We start from the raw sequence: 10,333 nt of genomic DNA, 5'->3' as shown, positions 1-10,333 counted from the left end.
TGCTTTTCTTGTATTTGTCAGTTTTGACATATTTGATTCTTCTTCTGAAATAAACTGTACTAGGGAACTGTTTATACACTTCAGATATGTTTGTTTTTCACTGATAAAGAAATGCAAAACACAGTGGTTGTTGGGTATATACGTATTATATTTTAGAACTGTCCATGCCCCACTTACCTCCTCCACATACAAGGAATCACTAGGGTAGACATGAGTGTCTCCTTTTCATTGTAGGATTGTCTCCTTTTTGTTTCTGTTTTTATTCAACATTTGATTAAGTCTATGCACTAAGTAAGGAGTGTTCTGGCATTTTTTTAAATGCACGAAGTCCAGTATGCATCATTTAACAATAGGGATGCATTCTGAGAAATGCACTATTAGGTGAGTGCATCGTTGTGCAGATGTCATAGGGTGTACTCACAAACCAAATGGTAGAGCCGAGTACACACCTAGGCTATATGTTACAGTCTGTTGCCCCTAGCTACAAACCTGCATGGCATGTAGAGTAGTACTGAATACTGAAGGTAACTGTAACACAGTGGTAAGCATTTGTGTACCTAGCTTTTCTTTAGGATGGGATTAAATATATCCCCGTCTCTACTAAAAATACAAAAATTAGCCAGGCGTAGTGGCGGGTGCCTGTAATCCCAGCTACTCGGGAGGCTGAGGCAGGAGAATTGCTTGAACCCGGGAGGCGGAGGTTGTAGTGAGCCGAGATTGCAGCATTTCACTCCAGCCTGGGCAATAGAGTGAGACTCCATCTCAAAAAGCAAAACGAAAAACAATAGCTAAACATAGAAAAGATACTATAAAAATGTTTTGTTCTAATCCTATGGAACCAGCATCATGTGTGCTGTCTGTCATTGATCAAAACATCAGTATGCAGGCACGCCTGTATAAAATCCTATCATCTTATTTGGGGTATTATCATGGCTTAGATGCAAAGCGGGATCTAGTCAGCAAATGGTGCAGATCATTCCTTTCATAGACCCATAAACATCTCAGCGAGGTGAAGTAACTTGCTCAATATCACACAGAGAGGTATGATTCTGGGCCTTGTGTTGCCCACCTTCCCCATCACCTCTGAGTAAAAGTAAGTCTGTGAAGCAAAAAAAAAAAAATTAAAAATGGAGACATACTGGCTTTGTGTGGTAGTCATGGTGGTGATATGGGAGAAACAGCTTTATGTTGAGTTTGGATGAGAAAAGACCAGAGGCATCTCGGTGGAAGCAACCATGGAAAAAAAAAAAGACTAAACTTTTCTTACCCACCCCTTAGATTTCCAAAGCACATATAGTTTGGAAAAATAAGAAAGGACAAAAAAAAAAAAAAAAAAAAAACCCTCAAATTAATGACCTCAGAAATTAATAGCAGGCCCAATTTATAAACTAACGGTGTTTCCTACATTCAACATGTTTATGATTCCACGCAATCTAAGCATAGTTTATGAGCCACGTTGTTAACATAAACCTGGGTTAGGTTTAAGAGGTTATATTCCAGATATGTGTAAAGAGGCTTCTTAGAAAAACAACTTGCTATCTCAGAGAGTCCTTATATCTTTACACTGAAGGTCTAAGAACACAAAAGAGAAGTCAGATAACCTGCACTTGAGGTCAGAGAACACGGTGCAATCACATTTTTATCTTGCTAGGTCCCTTTCTGGTGTCTCATTAATTAAAGCTCTTAGTTTAGCAACTTGGTTGTGAATATTTTTCCTTTCCTTTCTTGTCAGCACAGTGAAAAAAATGCTGGTGGGGTAGCTGGGTAATACACTTGTAAGACCATGGAAACATTCTCTCTGCAAGGCTCCTTGTCTGCAACAAATTGTGAATTATGTTTCTATTTTCATCCACACTGGATGATAAGAGTCTTTAATGTTCATAGTTCTCTTCTTGAAAAGGAGATTTGTGCTCTGAATCCACAGTAAACATTTGAAAAATCTACTCAAAATACTGTATTTGCAATTTCTGTGAAACATTTTAAGATAACTTCTAAGCTTTTATAAAGGATTAAGTACACCAATTGCCTCATTTCTATTTGTAGTAAGTCATAATGTTGGATTAAGGGAAATATTTTTGGTATACAACAAATACTGTTCAGTTACATTGGTGTTGTGGGAAATGGAAAAGTAATTTTCAAAAGTAAAAAAGAAATGCTGTTGAGGGAAGTATTCATGAGAGAACTTTTACTTACTTTTTCCTTATATTAATACATTGCACAGGATGAATTGCTACTAAAATTGATGAAATCTTAACATTGTTGTAAATGAGAGAAATGGCATCTATAATATAAGGTAGGGAAGAGTTCCCTAACTCTCAAGCACATAGAGGCCACCTCCACAACTTTAATCATGTCTACACTCCATCTAAATTTATTATTTAAAGCAATTCACTTTTTTTTTTTCTTTAGACTGAGTTTCGCTCTATTGTCCAGGCTGGAGTTGAGTGGCATGATCTCGGCTCACTGCAATCTCTGCCTCCCAGGTTCAAGTGATTCTCCTGCCTCAGCCTCCCAAGTAACTGGGATTACAGGTGCCCGTCACCACACCCGGCTAATTTTTGTATTTTTAGTAGTGATGGGGTTTCACCATGTTGGCCAGGCTGGTCTCAAACTCCTGACCTCAAATGATCTGCTGGCCTTGGCCTCCCAAAGTGCTGGGGTTACAGGCGTGAGCCACTACACCTGGCCAGAAATTCACTTAAAAAAAAAATTTCCTACACAAGATTAACTATGAAGTCCCAGGCTTGGTTTCTTCATTATATTTTTTCTAATGCATATGAGAAGAAAGGATAATTATTACCTAAAATACCGTGCGTACTAGTGATGTATTTGACACACTTAAAAATCAGAAAGTGTTGCCCTACTAGTTGAGACTGAAGCATGGGGTTTAACCTGGCTCTAGCCACAGGATTTTAGACAAGTTTGTCGCCTTTCTGGATCTCAGTTTCATCATTAAAAGAATTGATGTTTTAGACATGAAGCCTTTGCCCATGCCTATGTCCTGAATGGTATTGCCCAGGTTTTCTTCTAGGATTTTAATAGTCCTAGGTCTTACGTTTACGTCTTTGATCCATCTTGAGTTGATTTTTGTATAAGGTGTAAGGAAGGGGTCCAGTTTCAGTTTTTTGCATATGGCTAGCCAGTTTTCCCAACATTTATTAAATAGGGAATCTTTTCCCCATTGCTTGTTTGTGTCAGGTTTGTCAACGATCAGATGTGTGGTGTTGTAGATGTGTGGTGTTATTTCTGAGGCCTCTGTTCTCTTCCATTGGTCTATATATCTGTTTTGGTACCAGTACCATGCTGTTTTGGTTACTGTAGCCTTGTAGTATAGTTTGAAGTCAGGTAGCATGATGCCTCCAGCTTTGTTATTCTTGCCCAGGATTTTCTTGGCTGTGCGGGTCTTTTTTGGTTCCATATGAAGTTTAAAGTAGTTTTTCCCAATACTGTAAAGGAAGTCAGTGGTAGCTTGATGGGGATAGCATTGAATCTATAAATTACTTTGGGCAGTATGGCCATTTTCATGATATTGATTCTTCCTATCCATGAACATGGAATGTTTTTCCATTTGTTTGTGTCCTCTCTTATTTCCTTGAGCAGTGGTTTGTAGTTCTCCTTGCAGAGGTCCTTCACATCCCTTGTAAGGTGTATTCCTAGGTATTTTATTTTCTTCGTAGCAATTGTGAATGGGAGTTCAGTCATTATTTGGCTCTCTGTCTGTTATTAGTGTATAGGAATGCTTGTGATTTTTGCACATTGATTTTGTATCCCAAGACTTTGTTGAAGTTGTTTATCAGCTTAAGAAGATTTTGGGCTGAGACAATGGGGTTTTCTAAATTATACAGTCATGTCATCTGCAAACAGACAATCTGACTTCCTCTTTTCCTGTTTAAATACCTTTATTTCTTTCTCTTGCCTGATTGCCCTGGCCAGAACTTCCAATATTGTGTTGAATACAAGTGGTGAGAGAGGGCATCCTTATCTTGTGCCGGTTTTCAAAGGGAATGCTTCCAGTTTTTTCCCATTCAGTATATTGACTGTGAGTTTGTCATAAATAGCTCTTATTATTTTGAGATATGTTCCATCGACACCTAGTTTATTGAGAGTTTTTAGCATGAAGGCTATTGAATTTTGTCGAAGGCCTTTTCTGCATCTATTGAGATAATCACATGGTTTTTGTCATTCGTTCTGTTTATGTGATGGATTACGTTTATTGATTTGCGTATGTTGAACCAGCCTTGCATCCCAGGTATAAAGCCGACTTGATCATGGTGGATACGTTTTTGATGTGCTGCTGGATTCAGTTTGCCAGTATTTTATTGAGGATTTTCACACTGATGTTCATCAGGGATATTGGCCTGAAATTTTCTTTTTTTATTGTGTCTCTGCCAGGTTTTGGTATCAGGATGATGCTGTCCTCATAAAATAAGTTAGGGAGGATTCGCTCTTTTTCTATTGTTTGGAATAGTTTCAGAAGGAATGGTACCGGCTCCTCTTTGTACCTCTGGTAGAATTCAGGTGTAAATCCGTCTGGTCCTGGACTTTTTTTGCTTGGTAGGCTATTAATTACTACCTCAATTTCAGAACTTGCTATTGGTTTATTCAGGCATTTGACTTCCTGGTTTAAACTTGGGAGGGTGTATGTGTCCAGGAATTTATCCATTTCTTCTAGATTTTCTAGTTTATTCATGTAGAAGTGTTTATAGTATTCTCTGATGGTAGTTTTTATTCCTGTGGGATCAGTGGTGATATTCCCTATATCATTTTTTATAGCATCTATTTGATTTTTCTCTGTTTTCTTCTTTATTAGTCTGGCTAGCAGTCTATCAACAAAAGCCAACATTGACAAATGGGATCTAATTAAACTAAAGAGCTTCTGCACAGCAAAAGAAACTATCATCAGAGTGAACAGAAAACCTACAGAATGGGAGAAAAATTTTGCAATCTAGCCATCAGACAAAGGGCTAATATTCAGAATCTACAAAGAAATTAAACAAATTTGCAAGAAAAAAACAACTCCATCAAAAAGTAGGCAAAGGATATGAACAAACACTTCTCAAAAGAAGACATTTATGCAGCCAACAGACATATGAATAAATGCTCATCATCATTGGTCATTAGAGAAATGCAAATCAAAACTGCAATGAGATACCATCTCACACCAGTTAGAATGGTGATCATTATAAAGTCAGGAAGCAACAGATGCTGGAGAGAATGTGGACAAATAGGAATGCTTTTACACTGTTAGTGGGAGAGTAAATTAGTTCAACAATTGTGGAAAACAGTGTGGCAATTCCTGAAGGATCTAGAACTAGAAGTAGCATTTGACCCAGCAATCCCATTACTTGGCATATACCCAAAGGATTATAAGTCATTCTACTATAAAGACACACACAGACGTATGTTTATTGCGGCACTATTCACAATAGCAAAGACTTGGAACCAAACCAAATGTCCATCAATAATAGACTGGATAAAGAAAATATGGCACATATATACCATTGAATACTATGCAGCCATAAAAAGGATGAGTTCATATCCTTTGCAGGGACATGAATGAAGCTGGAAACCATCATTCTCAACAAACTATCACAAGAACAGAAAACCAAATACCGCATGTTCTCACTCATAAGTGGGAGCTGAACAATGAGAACACATGGACATAGGGAGGGGAACATCACACACTGGGGCCTGTCGGAGGGTGGGGGGCTAGGGGAGGGATAACATTAGGAGAAATACCTAATGTAGGTGACGGGTTGATGGGTGCAGCAAACCACCACGGCACATGTATACCTATGTAACAAAACTGCACGTTCTGCACATGTACCCCAGAACTTAAAGTATAATAATAATAATAATAAAAGAATTGAAATGCCACCCAATACCTGTTAGAACTTATAGACAAATTCAATAAAGTTGCAAGATACAAAGTCAAAATACAAAAATCAGTAGCATTTTCATACACTAACAACAAGCTATCCACAAAAAGAAAGAAAGAAAGCAATCCCATTTACAGTAGTTAAAAAGAAGTTAAATACCTAGGAATACATTTAACCAAGGAAGTGAAAGGTTTCTACATTGAAAACTACAAAACATTGACAAAAGGAAGTGAAAACACAAATAAATGGAAAGACATGCCATGTTCATGTATTGAAACATTTAATATTGCTTAAATATCCATACCACTCAAAGCAATCTACAGATTCAGTGCCATCCCCATCATAATTCCAACAATATTTTTTCTCAGAAATTAAAAAAAAAAAATCCTAATATTTATATGGCACTTTGGGAGGCCCAGGCAGGTGGATCACTTGAGGTCAGGAGTTCGAGACCAACCTGGCCGATATGGTGAAACCCCATCTCTACTAAAAATACAAAAATTAGCCAGGCATGGTAGCGCCCACTTGTAATCCCAGCTACTCGGGAGGCTGAGACAGGAGAATCGCTTGAACCCAAGAGGTGGAGAGAGAGAAAGAAAGAAAAAGAGAGAAGAAAGGAAAGATAGAAGAAAGAAAAAGAGAAAGAAAAAGAAAAAGAAGGAAAGAGAAAGAGCGGAGGGAGGGAGGGAAGGAAGGAGGGAGGGAGGGAGGGAAGGAAGGAAGGGAGGGAGGGGGGGCGGGCGGGAAACTTCGTAAACTGTAATGTGTAAAGCAGGAGTAGTTTTCCTGGAAAGTTTGGGATTGCCCACTATGCAGCCTGTGCTCCTCAAACTTGACCACACGGATGGATCACAAGGGATCTTGTGAAAAGGGGAGTTCTGATAAAAAACGGAGCCAGTAGGAGATTCTGCATGCCAGTGTGTCAGGAATCGGTTCCTTCCTGTGGGTTCTTGGTCTCGCTGACTTCAAGAATTAAGCCGCAGACCCTTCCGGTGAGTGTTACAGTTCTTAAAGATGGTGTGTCTGGGGAGGCCGAGAGGGGCGGATCACGAGGTCAGGAGATCCAGACCATCCTGGCTAACACGGTGAAACCCCATCTCTACTAAAAAATACAAAAAACTAGCCGGGCGAGGTGGCCGGCGCCTGCAGTCCCAGCTACTCGGGAGGCTGAGGCAGGAGAATGGCGTAAACCCAGGAGGCGGAGCTTGCAGTGAGCTGAGATCTGGCCACTGCACTCCAGCCTGGGCGACAGAGAGAGACTCCGTCTCAAAAAAAAAAAAAAAAAAGATGGTGTGTGGAGTTTGTTCCTTCAGATGTTCAGTTGTGTCCGGAGTTTCTTCCTTCTGATGGGCAAGTGGTCTTGCTGACTTCAGGAGTGAAGCTGCAGACCTTCACAGTGAGTGTTATAGGTCATAAAGATAGTAGAGACCCAAAGAGTGAGAAGCAGCAAGATTTATTACCAAGAGCGAAAGAACAAAACTTGCACAGCGAGCAAGGCACCCCAGCAGGTTGCCATTGCTGGCTCAGGTGGCCTGCATTTATTCCCTTATTTGGCCCCACCCATATCCTGCTGATTGGTCCGTTTTACATAGTGCTGATTGGTCCATTTGTATTACAGCATGCTGAGTGGTCCGTTTTGACAGAGTGCTGACTGGTGCGTTTGCAAACCTTTAGCTAGACCAGAGCAGTGATTAGTGCATTTACAATCCTTTAGCTAGACAGAAAAGTTCTCCCAGTCCCCACCTGACCCAGAAGCTCAGCCAGCTTCACCTCTCACTAGCAGGCTCCCTGGTGATGTTAATGCTGCTGACCTGTGGAGCACTTTGAGTAGCAAAATAGAGAAAATTTAAAACTAGAAATCACATGGTTCGGCCTTGATTTCTGAGTCTTAGGGTTAATTTCTGTATGTACCAACACTGTCAATAAGAAAAACTGCTAGGCACTGTTCCTGGGAGCTTAGTAGTTAATGCAAATAGTATTTGGAGTCATAACACAATCTGGCAAAGAGCGTTGTTCCAGGGCTGAAAATGCTGATGGAATTAGCCAACTGACCTATCTGCATACTCCTCCCTCCTGGAGAAGAAACATTAGGGATTGGGTCTTTTGAAAGTAAAAATAACTCAATACGTTTCAAATATTTATTTTGTTCTAGACACTGATATTAAATATCCAAAATGCACAACTGCTCTTTGAGGTAACCATTATCCCCACTTCATAGTTGAAGATACTACAAAATACTATAGATGAAGATACTGGCAGGGGGCCGTGACTCACACCTGGAATCCCAGCACTTCAGGAAGGTGAGGCAGGAGGATCGCTTGAGCCCAGGAGTTCAAGAAAAGCCTGAGGCAACATGGCCAGACCCAGTCTCCGTAAAAAAATTAGCCAGGCGTGGCAGTGCATGCCTGTGGTGCCCGCTACTGGGGTGGCTGAAGTGCGGGGAGCATCTGAGCCCAGGGAGGTCGAGGCTGCAGCGAGCCGTGATCACGCCACTGCTCTCCAGCCTGGGCCACAGAGTGAGATCCTGTCTCAAAAAAAGAGGGGGGAGAAAAAGACAATAACACCCCACCTCATTTATTCGTTCTAAATAAATACATATAAATAAGATACTATATGGCGGCCTGATGCGGTGGCTCAGGCCTGTAATCCCAGCACTTTGGGAGGCCGAGGCGGGTGGATCACAAGGTCAAGAGATGGAGACCATCCTGGCTAACACGGTGAAACCCCATCTCTACTAAAAATACAAAAAATTAGCCGGGCTTGGTGGCAGGCGCCTGAAGTCCCAGCTACTCGGGAGGCTGAGGCAGGAGAATGGCATGAATCTCGGGGGGACGGAGCTTGCAGTGAGCCGAGATCACACCACTGCACTCCAGCCTGGGCGACACAGCGAGACTCCATCTCAAAAAAAAAATAATAATAAGATACTATATGGCAGAGAATCCCTGCCAAGATCCTCAAAATCAATCCTAAACAAATAGTGGAAGGACAAGAGAGAGACACATGAATTCTTAACACTAGGCGGAGGAAATTAGGGAATACCTCACTCCCGGCCTCTGAGACTGAAGACTACTGAAATTGGTGTGGGGGTGGGGAGGGCTAATGGCTGTAGCCTGGGCATCATGAAGAACTGGTTGGGCAGCCTTTACATTGTGCTTTTGTTCCCTCAAGTTGCCTTGAGAGAGACAGTCATCAGCCTGACTCCTTCAGCATGACAGTTAACAGTGGCCGGAGCAGTGTTCTCCCATATCAGCAACACAAACTCTGCGGGGGTATGGGAGAGAGTTCACAAAAATAGAGGCTGACAGCCCTCAGGTGGTTTCCCCGCACCGTGCTTCCAACCAAATCGCCAGGACTGTGGATTATCTTACTTTCTCCTAAGGGTTTAAAAGTGAAAACTCCAGTCAAAGGAGCCACTGGTGGATTGGTGGTCCCTGGATCCTTACATTGCAGGGACCAACACAGATGAGGCTGGCCTTGGCCCCTCCCAGTACGTTTTCCCAAGGGAAAACAAGCCCACAGCCAAATAACCGGACAGCTGGGGAGGACAAGTCTACACGAGCAACATGTGTCATCTGATCACACATGTTGAAGCAGAAGGACCCAAAATCTAAAAATGCTCCTTAAATAGGAGGTAAGAGAAAATGTCAGTAACATGTCTTACCAAGAGCAAGACATCCTAAAAAAAAAAAAAAAACTAAGTGAAAATGTTAGGTAGGAAAAATAAAATAGTTAAAACAAAGAATTTGATAAATGGAAATAACACAAAGGAAATAGAATGGATATAGTTGAAGAAATAATATGTGAACACACGATTGTGGCAGTCTCACAATAAGACTAAAACATATGAAATAGAAAAGAAAAGCTTGGAAATGTAGATGATTAACATAAAAGTGCAAACACCTGAGCAATTGTTCCAGCTGGAGTAAGAAATACAAATAAAGTGGAGGAAATACTTGAACAAATAATGGAGCTACATTTCCAAAAAATGACCTTATTTGAAAGGACTTATGAAAAGCCAACAAAAGATAAGGAAAAATCAATTCCTAGGTGCAACTATAAAATTTAAAAATAATAAGTAAAATAATAATAATAATAAAGAGACTGGGCACAGTGGCTTATGTCTCTAATACCAACACTTTGGGAGGCCAAGGCAGGAGGATCACTTGAGGCCAGGAGTTCAAGACAAGCCTGAATAACATTTTGAGACCTTATCTATCACTACAAAAAAAATGAGGCCAGGAGTGGTGACTCACGCCTGTAACCCAGCACTTTGGGAGGCCGAGGCAGGCGGATCACAAAGTCAGGAGATTGAGACCATCCTGGCCAACACGGTGAAACTTCGTCTCTACTAAAAACACAAAAAATTAGCCGGCCATGGTGGCACACGCCTGTGGTCTCAGCTACTCAGGAAGCTGAGGCAGGAGAATCGCTTGAACCTGGGAGGGGGAGGTTGC

Source organism: Theropithecus gelada, chromosome 9 (genome assembly GCF_003255815.1).
Source record: "Theropithecus gelada isolate Dixy chromosome 9, Tgel_1.0, whole genome shotgun sequence".
NCBI lineage: Eukaryota > Metazoa > Chordata > Mammalia > Primates > Cercopithecidae > Theropithecus > Theropithecus gelada.
This window is presented reverse-complemented; position numbering follows the sequence as displayed.